Raw genomic sequence first — 18602 nt, 5'->3', positions numbered from 1 at the left:
TAAATGACTCACAAAAGAGTGACCATTAAGTACTGTATTCTAAAAGAAAAATTAAAATTAAATTTAAAAAAAGGTGTATAGAATAAAGTACTTTCTGTTTTGTGGTCTTGTTAGAAAAAAAAGGAAACAAAAAAAAATTAGCAGAATATGTTTGTTAATTCTTGGAGAGTGGTACACAGGTGCTTTTGGTGTGTTTTTGTTGTTTGAGACGGAGTTTTGCTGTGTTGCCAGGCTGGAGTGTAGTGGTGCAATCTCAGCTCACTGCAACCTCTGTCTCCTGGATTCAAATGATTCTCCTGCCTCAGCCTCCTGAGTAGCTGGGACTACAGGCGCAGGCCACTACACCCAGCTAATTTTTGTATTTTTAGTAGAGATGGGGTTTCACCTTGTTGATCAGGATGGTCTCAATCTCTGGACCTCGTGATCCACCCGCCTCAGCCTCCCAAAGTGCTGGGATTACAGGCGTGAGCCACCACACCCAGCCTTGTTTTTTTTTGTTGTTTTGTTTTGTTTTGTTTGTTTGTTTGTTTTGTTTGTTTTTGAGACAGAGTCTCACACTGTTGCCCAGGCTGGAGTGCAGTGGCGTGATCTTGGCTCACTGCAACCTCCACCTCCTGGGTTCAAGTGATTCTCCTGCCTCAGCCTCCCGAGTAGCTGAGATTACAGCACCCACCACCACACCCAGCTAATTTTGTATTGTTAGTAGAGATGGAGTTTCACTATGTTGGACACGCTGGTCTTGAATTCCTGACCTCAGGTGATCTGCCTGCCTCAGCCTCCCACAGTGCTGGGATTATAGGCGTGAGCCACTGCGCCCTGCCACAGGCCCGTTTGTTATACTTATTTATTTATTTATTTGAGATGGAGTCTCACTCAGTTGCCCAGGCTGAAGTGCAGTGGCGCCAACTCGGCTCACTGCAAGCTCCGCCTGCCGGGTTCACGCCAGTCTCCTATCTCAGCCTCCCGAGTACCTGGGACTACAGGAGACTGCCGCAATGCCCGGCTAATTTTTGTATTTTTAGTAGAGACGGGGTTCACCATGTTAGCCAGGATGGGCTCGATCTCCTGACCCCGTGATCCGCCCTCCTCGGCCTCCCAAAGTGCTGGGATTACAGGCGTGAGCCACCGCGCCGGGCCTGTTATACTTTTTTTTTTTACTTAAAAACAACTGGCTGGGGCCGGGCGCGGTGGCTCAAGCCTGTAATCCCAGCACTTTGGGAGGCCGAGGCGGGCGGATCACGAGGTCAGGAGATCGAGACCATCCTGGCTAACACGGTGAAACCCCATCTCTACTAAAAAAATACAAAAAAAAAAAAAAACTAGCCGGGCGAGGTGGCGGGCGCCTGTAGTCCCAGCTATTCGGGAGGCTGAGGCAGGAGAATGGCGTAAACCCGGGAGGCGGAGCTTGCAGTGAGCTGAGATCCGGCCACTGCACTGTACTCCAGCCCGGGCAACAAGACTCCGTCTCAAAAAAAAAAAAAAAAAAAAAAAAAAAACAACTGGCTGGGAGCAGTGGCTCATGCCTATAATCTCAACACTTTGGGAGGCTGAGGAAAGAGGATTCCTTGAGCCCAGGAGTTCTAGACCAGCAGGTAAAACATAGTGAGACCCTGCCTTTACAAAACAATTAAAAATGTTTTTAAGGTAGAGGTAACACAAATGTTTGCTTTATAGTTACTATTTATTTATTTTTGAGACAGAGTCTCCCTCTGTCCCCCAGGCTAGAGTGCAGTGGCATGACCTTGGCTCACTGCAACTTCTTCCTCCTAGGTTCAAGCGATTCTCCTGCCTCAGCTTCCCGAGTAGCTGGGATTACAGGCATGAGCCACCATGCCCGGCTAAATTTTTTTTGTATTTTTAGTAGAGACAGAGTTTCACCATGTTGTCCAGGATGGTGTCGGAACTCGTGACCTCAGGTGATCCGCCTGCCTCAGCCTCCCAAAGCGTTGGCACTATAGGCATGAGCCACAGCACCTGGCTTATAGTTACTTTTTTTTTTTTTTTTTCGAGACAGAGTCTCGCTCTGTTGCCCAGGCTGGAGTGCAGTGGCGTGATCTTCACTCACTGCAAGCTCCGCCTCCCGGGTTCACGCCATTCTCCTGCCTCAGCCTCCCAAGTAGCTGGGACTACAGGTGCTCACCACTGCGCCCGGCTAATTTTTGTATTTTTAGTAGAGACGGGGTTTCACCGTGTTAGCCAGGGTCGTCTCGATCTCCTGACATCGTGATCCGCCCGTCTCGGCCTCCCAAAGTGCTGGGATTACAGATGTAAGCCACCGCGCCCGGACTTTTTTTTTTTTTTTTTTTTGAGACGGAGTTTCACTCTTGTTGCCAGGCTGGAATGCAGTGGCGCGATCTTGGCTCACTGCAACCTCTGTCTCCTGGGTTCAAGCAATTCTCCTGCCTCAGCCTTTCAAGTAGCTGGTATTACATGTGCCCACCACAATGACCAGCTAATTTTTTGTATTTTTAGTAGGGACGGGATTTCACCATGTTGGCCAGGCTGGTCTTGAACTCCCAACCTCAGGTGATCCACCCACTTTGGCCTCCCAAAATGCTGGGATTACAGACGTGGGCCACTGCGCCCGACCATCTGGTTACTTTTTTTAAAAAATGCATGTATTTTATACACTCTGCTGGTGTGTTATAGTTTACAGTTTTTTTCAGTGTGTGTGTGTGACGGAGTTTCGCTGTTATCGCCCAGGCTGGAGTTCAGTAGCATGATCTTGGCTCACTGCAACTGCCGCATCCTGGGATCAAGCAATTCTCCTGCCTCAGCCTCCCGAGTAGCTGGGATTATAGGAGTGGGCCACCACTCCCAGCTAATTTTTGTATTTTTAGTAGAGACGGGGTTTCGTTATTTTGGCCAGGCTGGTCTCGAACTCCTGATCTCAAGTGATCTGCCTGCCTGGGCCTCCCAAAGTGCTGGGATTACAGGTGTGAGTCACTGCGCCCGAACCAGGGATATATTTTATAATTAAAAGCTTTTTTTTTTTAACAGGATTATAGGTAGAGGGGGAAGAAAGGACAAAAAAAGAACTTAAAAAGTCAACTGTCCAGGCACGGTGGTGTACACCTGTAATCCCAGCATTTTGGGAGGCCTGAGGCGGGTAGATCATCTGAGGTCAGAAGTTTGAGACCAGCCTGACCAACATGGAGTAACCCCATCTCTACTAAAAATACAAAATTGGCCAGGCGTGGTGGCACATGCCTGTAATCCCAGATACTCAGGAGGCTGAGGCAGGAGAATCGCTTGAACCCGGGAGATGGAGGTTGCGGTGAGCCAAGAACAGCCACTGTACTGCAGCCTGGGCAACAAGAGCAAAACTCTGTCTCAATAAACAAACAAACAAACTGGGCCAGATGCGTTGGCTCACGCCTGTAATCCAACACTTTGGGAGGTTGAGGCGGGCGGATCACGAGGTCAGAAGTTCCAGACCAGCCTGGACAAATGGTGAAACCCCGCCTCTACTGAAAATACAAAAAATTCGCCAGGCATGGTGGCATGCGCCTGTAGTCCCAGCTACTCAGGAGGCTGAGGCAGGATAATTGCTCGAACCTAGGAGGTGGAGGTTGCAGTGAGCCAAGATGGCACCACTGCACTCTAACCTGGGCGACAGAGCGAGACTTCGTCTCAAACAAAAACAAAAACAAAAAACTGCAATAGTTAGGGATTGTTTGATTCAGTTGTGCTGTAACTGTAAATGGCATATGTGCAACCTTTAGAAAGAAAGGATGATGAGCCAGGCCCAGTGGCTTATGTCTGTAATCCCAGCACTTTGGGAGGCTGAGGCGGGCAGATCACCTGAGGTCAGGAGTTCGAGACCAGTCTGGCCAACATAGTGAAACCCCTTCTCTACTAAAAATACCAAAAAATGGCCGGGCGCGGTGGCTCACGCCTGTAATCCCAGCACTTTGGAAGGCCGAGGCGGGCGGATCACAAGGTCAGGAGATCGAGACCATGGTGAAACCCCGTCTCTACTAAAAATAGAAAAAAAAAAAAATTAGCCGGGCGCAGTGGCGGGCGCCTGTAGTCCCAGCTACTCGGGAGGCTGAGGCCGGAGAATGGCGTGAACCCGGGAGGCGGAGCTTGCAGTGAGCCGAGATTGCGCCACTGCACTCCAGCCTGGGTGACAGAGCGAGACTCCGTCTCAAAAAAAAAAAAAAAAAAAAAAACCAAAAAATTAGTCAGGTATGATGGTGTGTGCCTGTATTCCCAGCTGCTCCGGAGGCTGAGGTGGGAGAATCACTTGAACCTGGGAGGTGGAGGTTGCAGTGAGGCGGGATTGCGCCACTGCACTCCTGCCTGGGCGACAGAGCAAGACTCCATCTCAAAGTAAATAAATAAATAAATAAATAAAATGTAAAAAAATAAAATAAAAGATATAATGGTGTATGTAATCCTCTAGCTGTTTCTTTTTTACACTCAATATTGTATTGACAAAAGTCATTCATACTTTTATGTGTGCCTGTGGTTCATTGAAATTTCACTCTTTTATAATATTTTATTTTGTCATGGTACCCCATTGTATTTATCCATTCTCCTGTTGAAGGGCATTTTGGTTTCTTTATGGGTGTTTCTGCCATATGTTGACTGCAGTCATGAATATTCACGTACATGTCTCCTGGAACACTTGAGCAAGACTTGCTCCTGGATATTTGCCCAAACATGGAACTGCTGGGTTTTAAGGCATGTAAATGTTCAATTTGACAAGAGAATGATAATTTTTGGCTGGACATGGTGGCTCAGGCCTGTAATCCCAGCATTTGGGAGGCTGAGGTGGATCACTTGAGGCCAAGAGTTCAAGACTAGTCTGGGCAACATGGTGAAATCCCATCTCCACCAAAAAATACAAAAGTTAGCCAGGTGTGGTGGCATGCGCCTTTAGTCCCCAGCTACTTGGGAGGCTGAGGCAGAGGTTGCGGTGAACCGAAATCGCACCATTGTACTCCAGCTTGGGGGACAGAACAAGACTCCGTCTCAAAGAAAAAAAAAAGATAGGCCGGGCGCGGTGGCTCAAGCCTGTAATCTCAGCACTTTGGGAGGCCGAGACGGGTGGATCACGAGGTCAGGAGATCGAGACCATCCTGGCTAACACGGTGAAACCCCGTCTCTACTAAAAAATACAAAAAACTAGCCGGGCGAGGTGGCGGGCGCCTGTAGTCCCAGCTACTCGGGAGGCTGAGGCAGGAGAATGGCGTGAACCCGGGAGGCGGAGCTTGCAGTGAGCTGAGATCCAGCCACTGCACTCCGGCCTGGGCGACAGAGCGAGACTCCGTCTCAAAAAAAAAAAAAAGAAAAAAAAGAAAAAAAAAAGATAATCTTCAAAATGGCTGTACAGATACATATTCCTCCCAGCAATGTACAGAAGATCTGTTGATCAATACTTGGTGTTATCTGACTTCTTAATTTTTGCCATATACTGGTTATAAAATAGTATCTCATTATGATCTGTATATTTCTTTGATCACTAATGATGTGAGCATCTCTTCACAAGCTTTTTAGCCATGTTTCTTCCTTGTTGAAATTCATGTTCAAGTCTTGTATCCATTTTTCTACTAGCTTATTTTCATTTATTGATTTTGTTATTTGAGACAGGGTTTTGCTCTGTTGCCCAGGCTAGAGTACAGTGGCATGACATAGTTCACTGAAGCCTTGAACTCCTGGCTAAAGTGATCCTCCCTCCTCAGCCTCCTGAGTAGCTGAGACTACAGGTGTGCACCACCACACCTGACTAATTTTTTTCTTTCAGTAGAGACAGAGTCTTACTATGTTGCACAGGCTGGCTTTACTGATTTTTACAAGGCCTTTAGATTATCTCAGTATATATTTTTGAATGGCTATATATGTTTACATATATCTTCTTCAAGTTTGTAGCTTATACTTTCATTCATTTTAGTATAGTTTCATTCATTACTATTTCCTTTTATAGTTAGCCTTTTGTGTTTTGAGTTTTCATTACTGCCAATGTCAGAAATAAATTATCTTACTTTTCTCCTAAAAGTTTTTGTTTTGCTTTTGATAATTAAGTCCTTATATCTTGAGTTGACTTTTGTATATAGTGTGGGTCACTGATATTTTTCACTGATTTTTTTCTTTTGGAGACAGAGTCTTGCTCTGTTGCCTAGGCTAGAGTGCCGTGGCACGATCTCGGCTCACTGCAACCTCTGCCTCCCGGGTTCAAGTGATTCTCCTGCCTCAGCCTCCCAAGTAGCTGGGATTACAGGCGCCCGCCACCATGCCTTGCTAATTTTTAGTAAAGACAGGGTTTCACGCCGGGCGCGGTGGCTCAAGCCTGTAATCCCAGCACTTTGGGAGGCCGAGGCGGGTGGATCACGAGGTCAGGAGATCGAGACTATCCTGGCTAACATGGTGAAACCCCGTCTCTACTAAAAATACAAAAAAACTAGCCGGGCGTGGTGGCGGGCGCCTGTAGTCTCAGCTACTTGGGAAGGCTGAGGCAGGAGAATGGCGTGAACCCGGGAGGCGGAGCTTGCAGTGAGCCGAGATCACGCCACTGCACTCCAGCCTGGGAGACACAGCGAGACTCCGTCTCAAAAAAAAAAAAAAAAAAAAAAAAGACAGGGTTTCGCTATCTTGACCTGGCTGGTCTCGAACTCCTGACCTTGTGATCCAACTGCCTCGGCCTCCCAAAGTGCTGGGATTACAGGCATGAGCCACCGTGCCCAGCAGGTCACTGATTTAATTTCATCTTCTCCCATATGGATGACCTTTCTTTCCACCTCCATTAGCAACACTACCTCATCTTTTTTGCCACAGCTCTATAATAATTCAGGTAGAGCAAATCTCCTCTCCCTTTTTCTTCAAGAGTATCTTTCTGTTCTGAGCCCTTCCTATACTTTTTTGTTTGTTTGTTTGTTTTTTGAGACGGAGTCTCGCTCTGTCGCGCAGGCTGGAGTGCAATGGAGTGATTTCAGCTCACTGAAACCTCCGCCTTCTGGGTTCAAGCAATTCTCCTGCCTCAGCCTCCCAAGTAGCTGGGACTACAGGCGTGTGCCACCATGCCCGGCTAATTTTTTGTGTTTTTAGTAGAGATGGGGTTTCACCGTGTTAGCCAGGATGGTCTCGATCTCCTAATCTCGTGATCTACCCACCTTGGCCTCCCAAAGTGCTGGGATTACAGGCATGAGCCACCGCGCCCGGCCTCCTATGCATATTTTTTAATTGGCTTGGCAAGTTTCATGAAAATCCCTGTTGTGATTTTTGTTAGCATTGCATTGCCTTGTATGGAACAAATTGAAGAAAATTGACATCTTTACAATATTGAGTCTTCCTATCCATGAATACAATATATCGATATTTACTAATTAATAATAATTATTGAAGACTATTTCAGATCTACACATTGTGATCAACCTCACAGGATTTATTTAATCAATCTCCTACTTTGAACACTTGAGTTGTTTACGTTCTCTGCCTCTAGAAACAATATTTCATTTTATTTTATTTTATTTTATTTATTTATTTATTTATTTATTTTTTGAGACAGAGTCTCACTCTGCCGCCCAGGCTGGAGTGCAGTGGCGTGATCTTGGCTCACTGCAAGCTCTGCCTCCCGGGTTCACGCCATTCTCCTGTCTCAGCCTCCCGAGTAGCTGGGACTACAGGCGCCTGCCACCTCGCCCGGCTAGTTTTTTTGTATTTTTTTAGTAGAGACGGGGTTTCACCGTGTCAGCCAGGATGGTCTCGATCTCCTGACCTCGTGATCCGCCCGTCTCGGCCTCCCAAAGTGCTGGGATTACAGGCTTGAGCCACCGCGCCCGGCCTCATTTTATTTTTTATTTTATTTTATACATATATTTTGAGACGGAGTCTCGCTCTGTCGCCCAGACGGAAGGTAGTTTGAGGTATGGGGGAAGCCTGTTCACCTATCCAGAAGCTCACTGAACTTGTCCTTTTGGGTCTTTTCTCTTTATTTATTTATTTTTTTCCTCTCCCGAGATGAAGTCTCACTCAAACCTCCTCCTCCTCCTCCTCCTCCTCCTCCTCCTTGTCCTTTTGGGTCTTTTCTCCCCCTCCTCCTCCTCCTCCTCCTCCTCCTCTCCTTTTCTTCTTCTTCTTTTTTTTTTTTTCCTCCTGAGACGAAGTCTAGCTCTGTCACCCAGGCTGGAGTGCAGTGGCGTGATCTCGGCTCACTGCAACCTCCACCTACCTGGTTCAAGTGATTTTCCCGCCTCAGCCTCCTGAGGTAGCTGGGACTACAGGCACACGCCAGCACACAAGGCTAATTTTTGTATTTTTAGTAGAGATGAGGTGACACCATGTTTGCCTGGCTGGTCTCAAACTCCTGACCTCAGGTGATCCTCCTACCTCGGCCGCCCAAAGTGCTGGGATTACAGGTGTGAGCCACCGCTCCTGGCCTTCTTTCTATCTTTCTGTTCTGTTTTTTGAGGCAGGATCTCGCTGTGTCACCCAGGCTGGAGTGCAGTAGCATGATCATGGTTCACTGGAGCCTTGACCTCTTGGGACAAGCGATCCTCCCACCTCAGCCTCCTGAGTAGCTGGGACTAAAGGCGTGTGCCCCCACACCTGCCTACTTTTTTGTAGAGATGAGGTCTCCCTATGTTGCCCAGGCTGGTCTGGAACTCTGGGGCTCAAACAATCCTCCCACCTAGGCCTCCCAGTTTGCTGGGATTACAGGTGTGAGCCATGAATTTCTTGAGTTTTTATGGAAGCTTCACAGCATCAGCATTCCTGCCCTCAGGGTGTAGGGTGGGACCCTTTTCTGGGAGAGTTTTTTTTTGTTTGTTTGTTTTTTTTTTTTTTTTTTTTGTTTTTGAGACGGAGTCTCGGAGTCTCGCTCTGTCGCCCAGGCTGGAGTGCAGTGGCGCGATCTCGGCTCACTGCAAGCTCCGCCTCCTGGGTTCACGCCATTCTCCTGCCTCAGCCTCCTGAGTAGCTGGGACTACAGGCGCCCGCCACCGCGCCCGGCTAATTTTTTGTATTTTTAGTAGAGACGGGGTTTCACCGTGGTCTCGATCTCCTGACCTTGTGATCCGCCCGCCTCGGCCTCCCAAAGTGCTGGGATTACAGGCGTGAGCCACCGCGCCCGGCCTCTGGGAGAGTTTTAAAACCCATAATCAGAAAGGCAGGAGTAGATTAGAGTCTTGCCTTGGGGCAGGTGAAGGTGAAAAGAGGGCTGGAGAGAGACTCTTGTTTCCTGAGGCCTAACACACCCACATCGTAACAAAAGACTGTAATAAGGGATACAGAAGTCAGGAGCCAGGAATCATGGATGAAAACCAGTATATATCATAACAGCATGTACCCTTGTAGTGTGTATCTTCACGCGTAAGGAAACACTGTAAGGTTTTTTTTCTTTTTCTCTAAATATCTCTCCAGGCGAGATGCGGTAGCTCACGCCTGTAATCCCAGCATTTTGGGAGGCCGAGGTGGGTGGACCACTTGAGTACAGGAGTTCCAGACCAGTCTGGCCAACATGGTTAAACCCCATCTCTACTAAAAATAAAAAATCGACCGGACGTGGTGGCTCACGCCTGTAGTCCCAGCACTTTGGGAGGCTGAGGCAGGCAGATCACGAGGTCAGGAGATCGAGACCATCCTGGCTAACACAGTGAAACCCCATCTCTACTAAAAATACAAAAAATTAGCCGGGTGTGGTGGTGGGCGCCTGTAGTCCCAGCTACTCGGGAGGCTGAGGCAGGAGACTAGCGTGAACCCGGGAGGCAGAGCTTGCAGTGAGCCAAGATCGCACCACTGCACTCCAGCCTGGGTGACAGAGAAAGACTGTCTCAAAAAATAAATAAATAAATAAATAAATAAATAAATAAATAAGTAATAATAATTAATTAGCTGGGCGTTGTGGTCCACACTGTAATCCCAGTTACTTGGGAGGTTGAGACAGGAGAATCGCTTGAACTCGGGAAGCGGAGGCTGAGGTGAGCCACGATCATGCCACTGCACTCCAGCCTGGGTGACAGAGCAAGACTGCGTCTCAAAAAATAAATAAATATAATTAAAATTAAAATTAATTAATTAACTAAAAATAAATAAATAATATGAAAATTAGCTGGGTGTGGTGGCAGGCACCTGTAATCCCAGCTACTCCGGAGGCTGAGGCAGGATAATCACTTGAACCCAAGAGACGGAGGTTGCAGTGAGCCGAGATCACGCCACTGCACTCCAGCCTGGGTGACAGCAAGACCCTGTGTCAAATAAATAAAATAAAATAAAATATAAAAGTATCTCTCCACCAGGCATAGAGGCTGACTCCTGTAATCCCATCACTTTGGGAGTCCAAAGTGGAAGAATTGCTTGAGGCCAGGAGTTCAAGACTAGCCTGGGCACTGTAGTGAGACCCTGTCTCTATTTTAAAAATACTTATACATATATATTTAGATATCTGTCTATTGCTTGCCTAACTAGCCTGTTCTGCACCTAGCACAATGGCTCTAGGCATCCTGTCTTTTTTAAATTTTTTTTTTTTTTTTTTTTTTGAGACGGAGTCTCGCTCTGTTGCCCAGGCTGGAGTGCAGTGGCTGGATCTCAGCTCACTGCAAGCTCCGCCCCCCAGGTTCACGCCATTCTCCTGCCTCAGCCTCCCGAGTAGCTGGGACTATAGGCGCCCGCCACCTCGCCCGGCTAGTTTTTTTGTATTTTTTAGTAGAGACGGGGTTTCACCGTGTTAGCCAGGATGGTCTCGATCTCCTGACCTCGTGATCCGCCCGTCTCGGCCTCCCAAAGTGCTGGGATTACAGGCGTGAGCCACCGCGCCCGGCTATTTTTTATTTTTTGAGATGGGATCTTGCTCTGTTGCCCAGGCTGGAGTACAGTGGCAAGATCTCAGCTCACTGCAACCTCCTCCTCCTGGGTGCAAGCAATTCTCCTGCCTCAGCCTCCACAGTAGCTGGGTTTACAGGCGTGCACCTACTGCGTAGCCATGCCCGGCTAATTTTTGTATTTTTAGTAGAGACTGGGTTTCACTGGGTTTCACCATGTTGGCCAGGCTGGTCTCAAACTCCCGATCTTAGATGATCCACCCGCCTCAGCCTCAGAAAGTGATGGGATTACAGGCATGAGCCACCACGCCAGGCCAGCATCCTCAGTATTGATTCCACACATTATTCCTCCCTCCTGTCTTCCCCCAGGAAACTGAAAGTGGCTCTGTGATGCCAGAATTAAGGATCAGAATCTAGGGGAGTCTCCTACACTTCTGAAGTAGGAGTGAGATGGGGAGGGTTGAGGTAAAATGATTTCCTTAGATAAGAAAAATTGCCTTGTTTCTATTAAGTGCCAAGCTCTTCATACACATTTCACCGAAGCCCCAAGAGGTCAGCCTCATTACTTCCCTGTTTTCCTGCATTAACTTGAAACACAGTGACCTCAAGTAACAGGCCCCAGTTCACACAGCCCTTAGGGCCCTCGCCTGGATTCCAATCTTCAGGCTTTGGGAAATGTTTATTGACAAGTAGAGCTGGGTGTGAGTGTTATCAGTAAGCACTTGTTAACTGATTTCTCTCCTTTCAAAGTTCTAAACATTTCCATTATACTTCTAAGGGCTCATTGTTTTGTTAATAAAACAAAAGTCAACACTCATTTGCATCACCGAGAGCGCCTCCTCCTTATTCCCAGTGGGGTTTAGTGAGCAGAAGCTGGTTTTGGGTAAAGAGTTAGGGACTAGAAGATCTCCCCTGATGTGGGCGCCTAACAGAGCTTGACATCTAGTTCTATACATGTTAGTGGTATTATTATTCAGAGTATTTACATAAGAATCACCCTGATAGCTACTGTTTTGTAGACCTCAGTGCTGTGGGAGGCTTTTTCATTTGCAGCAGCTTTTACTCATCACCGCCCAGTGGAGTCCAAGGCTCTTTCCCTTTGTGATAGGTGTGCTTCACTCTCAGGCTCCAAGAGTTTAGGCAACTAGCCTAACATCACAAAGCAAACGGTTAGCAAAGTGTGGGTTTAGGGGCCAGGCGCGGTGGCTTAAGCCATTCATAAGTCTTACCCATCACTGCCCACCACCTTGGGGCCTAACAAAGTACCCATTACGGGCTGGGCGTGGTGGCTCACACCTGTAATTTCAGCACTTTGGGAGATTGAGGTGGACAGATCACCTGAGGTCAGGAGTTAAAGACCAGCCTGGCCAATATGGTGAAACCCTGTCTCTATTAAAAATACAAAAATTAGCTGGGCATGGTGGTGCACACCTGTAATCCCAGCTACTTGGGAGACTGAGGCAGGAGAACCATTTGAGCCCAGGAGACAGAGGTTACGGTGAGCCAAGATCACTCCACTGCACTCCAGCCTGGGCGACAGAGTGGGGAAATTGAGTGAGGCTGGAACTGTGCAGGAATCTGTTAGGCAGACGAAAGAGCATTGTGAGGTCCTCAAGGTGGGCATGTGCTGGGTGAGCTGGAGGCCCTATCAGGAGGCCAGAGGGGCTGGAACAGAGTGAGTGAGAGGGCGAGGGCTGGGAGAGGGGGCCTGGGAGGTAGGCAGGAACCAGATTGTGTTGGGCTTTGCAGGTCTTTGTAAGGACTTGGCTTCTACTGTGAGTGAGATGCTAGCCATTGCAGAATTTGTTTATTTTGGCTGTACTTTTTTCCTTCCTTCTTTCCTTCCTTCCTTCTTTTTTTTTTTTTTTTTGTTTGTTTTTTTTTTTGTTGTTGTTGTTGTTGTTGTTGTTGAGACAGAGTCTTGCTCTGTCGCCCAGGCTGGAGTGCAGTGTGCGCCATCTTGACTCACTGCAACTTTCACCTCCTGGGTTCAAGCGGTTCTTCTGCCTCAGCCTCCAGAGTAGCTGGGACTACAGGCGCACACCACCACACCCAGCTAATTTTTGTATTTTTGTTTTTTGGTAGAGATGGGGTTTCACCATATTGGCCAGGCTGGTCTGGAACTCCTGGCCTTGTGATCTGCTCTTCTCAGTCTCCCAAAGTGTTGGGATTATAGGCGTAAGCCATTGCACCTGGCCACTTTTTTCCTTTTTTGGGGAGTTTTGAAAGCAGAGGAAGACATCACCTCACTTAGGTTTTTTGTTTTTGTTTTTGTTTTTATTTTGAGATGGAGTCTAGCTCTTGTCGCCTAGGATGGAGCGCAGTGGTGCGATTTCAGTGCTCACTGCAAGCTCCGCCTCCCGGGTTCACACCATTCTCCTGCCTCAGCCTCCCGAGTAGCTGGGACTATAGGTGCCCACCACCACGCCTGGCTAATTTTTTGTAATTTTAGTAGAGACGGGGTTTCACCGTTTTGGCCAGGATGGTCTCAATCTCCTGACCTCGTGATCCACCCACCTCAGCCTTCCAAAGTGCTGGGATTACAGGCGTGAGCCACCGCGCCCGGTCTGACTTAGGTTTTAAAAGGACCACACAACTGCAAGGTCTGTGAATTGAGATATCACAACTCCCATGTTATGGGGACATTTCCTATCATTAGCCTGTTCTAACTGGAATATTTAGGGGCCTACCCTGCTTGAAGGAAATCTGATGTGCAAAAATCCGGATAGAACTAACTTTCCCCGAGGGACTGGCGGTCATTGCAAATTGCTCAGTGTAGCAGAGGTAATGTGGTGATCCCAAGCCTCTGGGCCCCACTTTCTTTCCATTGGAAGGACTCATTGCCCCAAAGCCCATCAGCTGCAGCTCCACAGGGGCCTTCTGCTTGCACAGGCACACACAGCCATAAAAAATGGGTGTTTCTGAATGTCTCCAGGATTAGATAATGGCAATGGTTGTACAACCCATCAGCTGCACCTCCAAGAGCGCCTTCTGCTGACACATGCACACGTGGCCATAAAAAAATGGGTGTTTCTGAATGGCTCCAGAATTAGATAATGGCAATGCTTGTACGACTTCGTGAATATACGAAAACCACCAAATGGCACACTTTAAAAGGTACGTTTTATGATATGTGAATTTTATCTCAGCAATAATAATAAAATAATAAAAATACTCCCAGAAATCCTGTTTGTCATAACACAAATGCTGGAAACAACCTAAATGTCTATCCACAGAGATCTGTGTTGTTTTTGGTTTTGTTTTTGAGACGAAGTCTCACTCTGTTGCCCAGGCTGGAGTGCAGTGGCACGATCTCAGCTCACGGCAACCTCTACCTCCCATTTTCAAGCGACCCATGCATCAGCCTCCCAAGTAGCTGGGATCACAGATGTGCACCACCATGCCCGGCTAATTTTTATATTGTTGTAGAGTTGGGGTTTCGTCATGTTGACCAGACTGGTCTTAAATTCCTGATCTCAGGTAATCCGCCTGCCTCGGCCTCCCAAAGTGCTGGGATTACAGGCGTGAGCCACAGCATCTGGCCATGTGTTTGGTTTTGTTTTTACATAAAGACGGGTCTTGAACTCCTGAACTCAAGCGATCCTCCTACCTCAGTTACCTCCTACTCAGTTACCTGAAGTGCTGGGATTAGAGGCAGGAGCCAATGTGCTCAGCTCCCATCTCTACTTTTAAATAACAAACATGTATATGTATAACTTTCATCTTCCTTTCTCTCTCTCTCTCTCTCTCTCTCTCTCTCTCTCTCTCTCTCTCTTTCTTGACAAGGTCTTGCTCTGTCCACCAGGCTGGAGGGCAGTGGTGCCATCATTGCTCACTGTAGCCTCAACTTCCTGCTTCCTGGGCTCAAGTGATCCTCTTGCCCCAGTCTCCCAAGTAGCTGGGACTACAGGTGCGGGCCGACACATCCTAATTTTTGTATTTTTCATAGAGACAGGGTTTTACCATGTTGCTCAGACTGGTCTCGAACTCCGGGCTCAAGCAATACGCCTGCCTCGGCCTGAGTGAAGAAGGGACTGCGGGGTTTCACTGTGTTGCCCAGGCTGGTCTCGAGCTCCTGCACTCTCAGGAAATCCACTCACCTTGGCCTCCCAAAGTGCTAGGATTACAGGCATGGGCCACCGCGCCCGGCCACATATGCTAAAACATTATACAGAGGTTAGCATGGCCCCTGAGCAAGGATGACATGCAAATTCATGAAGCTTTCCATATTTTTGTGATTACACAATTGCATGTCTGTATCAAAATGCCTTGCAACACATAAATATATACACTTTCTATGTACCCAGAAAAATTAAAAATGATTTTTTTTTCTTTTGAGACGGAGTCTGGCTCTGTTGCCCAGGTTGGAGTGAAATGGCCGATTCTGGCTCACTGCAAACTCCACCTCCCAGTATCAAGTGATTCTCCTGCCTCAGCCTCCCAAGTAACTGGGATTACAGGTGCACACCACCACACCTGGCTAATTTTTGTATTTTTATTATAATAGAGACAGGGTTTCACCATGTTGGCCAGGCTGATCTTGAACTCCTGACTTCAGGTGATCTGCCCACTTCAGCCTCCCAAAGTGCCGAGATTACAGGCATGAGACATCACGCCCAGCCCTTGGAATTCTTTGTCATTAGCTTCTGTAATTGTCCTCTTTCATAGTCCAATGTAAGCTCCAGGATGGCTGGGGTTTGTTTTGTGTACCTCTGTATCACCGGCCGGATGAAGTCAACAGTGGTTAAAAGAATCAAGGGCAGCTCAGAAACTATATCAAGTGAGGGAAGAGGGAGGTTTCTGACTTGAGTGCTGATGACACAGAGATGGAAACCTGGGGGAAGCAGGGCATCAGATCTCGAAGATGACTTAATTTCTGGGATATCTGAGGTGCTTGGGGAGAGATCTAGGAGAGGTGGGATAGGCATGTCTAGAAAATATTTAACTGTGCAGCGCGTGGTGGCTCATGCCTGTAATCGCAGCATTTTGGGGGGCTGAGGCGGGTGGATCACCTGAGGTCAGGAGTTCGAGACCAGGCTGGCCAACATTTAGTGTGACCCATCTCTACTAAAAATACAAAAAATTAGCCGAGCATGGTGGTGCATGCCTGTAATCCCAGCTACTTGCGAGGCTGAGACAGGAGAATGGCTTGAATCCGGGAGGTGGACGTTGCAGGGACATGAGATTGCGTCATTGCACTCTAGCCTGGGCAACAGAGCAAGACTGTCTCAAAAAAAAAAAAAAAAAAAAAGAGAAAGAAAATATCCTGAGAGTCACTCTCAAATGCCTATAGGGGTCAGAGAGGTAGCCTGAATAGTGACTGTGGTGTACTCCAAGACAACAGAGTGGAGGGAACAGTGGCACTCTGGTGAGAATATGCCCCATCTCAAAGGAAAGAAAGGAAAGCCATGGGAGTAAGCAGGTCTAGTGACCATAGATTTTTGGATTTTTCAAGGGAAGCTGAAAACAAGGACTTCCATGTGAAATCTTGTCTGCAGGCCAACTTTCACCTTCTGGTCACCTGTTTCTGACTTCTGTTGGAGCAATCTAGGCTTGAGCCTTCCCTAGACGTCCTGGGTATGTGTGGTGGTGGCAGGGAATGCTGGCTGCATATTTCCTAAGGCAACAGGTACACTTATGGGCCAGGCACAGTGGCTCACACCTGTAATCCCAGCACTTTCGGAGGCTGAGGCAGGAGGATTGCTTGGGGCCAGGAGTTTGAGACCAGCCTGGGCAACAAGGCAAGAACCCTGTCTCTATAAAAATTTAAAACTAGCCAAGTGCGGTGGCACAGGCTTGTAGTTCCAGCTACTCAGGAGGCTGAGGCAGGAGGATCATTTGGGAATAGGAGTTGGAGGCTGAAGTGATCTGTGATCGCACCACTGCACTCCAGCGTGGTCAACAGAACGAGATTGCCTCAAAAGCAAAACAAATCTGGGTATGGTAGATCACACCTGTAATCCCAGGACTTTGGGAGGCCCAGGGGGTAGATGGCTTGAGTCCAGGAGTTTGAGACCAGCCTGGGCAACATGACAAAATCCTGTTTCTGCAAAAAGTACAAAAATTAGCTGGGCGTGGTGGTGCATGCCTATAGTCCCAGCTACTCAGGAGGCTGAGGCGGGAGGACTGTTTGAGCCCAGAGATGGAGGTTGCAGTGAGCTGAAATCATACTACTACACTCTAGCCTGGGTGATAGAGTGAGACCCTGTTTCAAAAAAGAAAAAAAGCAGGCATACTTAGAATAAGACCATGCAGTTAATTCTATAGGAGCTCAGGTAGGCGCCAGCTGGGGCAGCCCACCTTAGTAGTGACTTGCTTTTTTTTTTTCTTTTTTTTTTTAAGACAGAGAGAGTCTCGCCCTGTCAGCCAGGCTGGAGTGCAGTGGCACGATCTCAGCTCACTGCAACCTCCACCTCCCGGATTCAAGTGATTCTCCTGCTCAGCCTCCTGAATAGCTGGGATTACAGGAGTCAGCCACCATGCCCAGCTTTTTGTATTTTGTAGTAGAGATGGGCTTTCACCATGTTGACCAGGCTGATCTTGAACTCCTGACCTCAGGGATGCACCTACCTCAGCCTCCCAAAGTTCTGGGATTACAGGCGTGAACCACCACGCATGCCCTTACTTCGTGTTTGTGTCACATTTTGTTAAATCTCACATTATCTTGAACTTTTCCATTATTGTATCTGTTACAATGATCTGTGATCTTTGACGTTACTATCGTAATTGCTTCGGGGTGCCACAAACAGTGCCGATGTAAGAGGGCGAACTCAATGAATAAGTGTGTGTTGACTGTTCTCTCTCTCTCTGCTTGGGCCTCCCTCTTCTCAGAGACAATATTCAAACTAGGCCAATTAATAACCCTACAATAATGGCTTCTAAGTGTTCAAGCGAAAGGAAGAGTCAATCAAGGAGGCAAAGTTCCTTGTTGTCAAGAAACTGCTGTCACCCCAGCCTTCAGCGACCACCACCTCAATCAGTCAGCAGCCATCACCAATGAGGCAAGACCCTCCACCAGCAAAAAGATTACGACTTGCAAAAGCTCAGATGATTGTTACCATTTAAAAAATTAAAGTATATCCCTGTTTTCATAGACATAACACTATTGCTCACTTAGACTGCAGTATTGTGGAACAGGAACTTTTTTTCTTTCCTTTTTTTTTTTTTGAGACGGAGTCTCACTCTGTCACCCAGGCTGGAGTGCAGTGGCGCGATCTCAACTCACTGCAACCTCCACCTCCTGGGTTCAAGTGATTCTCCTGCTTCAGCCTCCTGAGTAGCTGGGACTACAGGCTCACACCACCACGCTTGGCTAATTTTTGTATTTTTGGTGGAGATGGGGTTTCACCATGTTGGCCAGAATGGTCTCGATCTCCTGACCACATTCACCTTAGCCTCCCAAAGTGCTGGGATTACAGGCGTGAGCCACCACGCCCAGTCAGAACCATAACGTTTACATGCACCAGGAAATGAAAAAATTCATGTGCCTCGCTTTGTTGCAGTGGCCTGTAATAGCTAGAAAAAGAACTGGAGGAATTTCCCTGACAATTAACAGTGGTTGCCAGGTGTGGTGGCTCACGCCTGTAATCCCAACACTTTGTGAGGCTGAGGCGGGCAGATCACCTGAGGTTGGGAGTTCGAGACCAGCCTGACCAACATGGAGAAATCCCACTTCTACTAAAAAAAAAAAATACAAAATTAGCCGGGCATGGTGGCACATGCCTATAATCCCAGCTACTTGGGAGGCTAAGGTAGGAGAATCGCTTGAACCCAGGAGGCAGAGGTTGCGGTGAGCCAAGATCACACCATTGCACTCCAGCCTGGGCAACAAGAACGAAACTC

General features: G+C 47.8%; 1 long non-coding RNA gene and 1 pseudogene across 1 annotated transcript in view; both read left to right on the top strand.

Moving 5' to 3' along the window:
* The first annotated feature begins 1678 nt into the window (after positions 1-1678).
* LOC144337990 (uncharacterized) overlaps positions 1679-18602 on the top strand; it is a 129283-nt gene continuing 112359 nt past the window's right edge. The window contains exon 1 of the long non-coding RNA XR_013411697.1: positions 1679-1860. This is a non-coding gene — a long non-coding RNA (uncharacterized LOC144337990). The remainder of the gene's footprint in view (positions 1861-18602) is intronic.
* Positions 14902-14994, top strand: LOC114674569 (U6 spliceosomal RNA; annotated as a pseudogene).

Source organism: Macaca mulatta, chromosome 20 (assembly GCF_049350105.2).
Source record: "Macaca mulatta isolate MMU2019108-1 chromosome 20, T2T-MMU8v2.0, whole genome shotgun sequence".
NCBI lineage: Eukaryota > Metazoa > Chordata > Mammalia > Primates > Cercopithecidae > Macaca > Macaca mulatta.
Note: the sequence above shows the minus strand (reverse complement) of the source record. Positions and strands in the feature narration are given on the sequence as shown.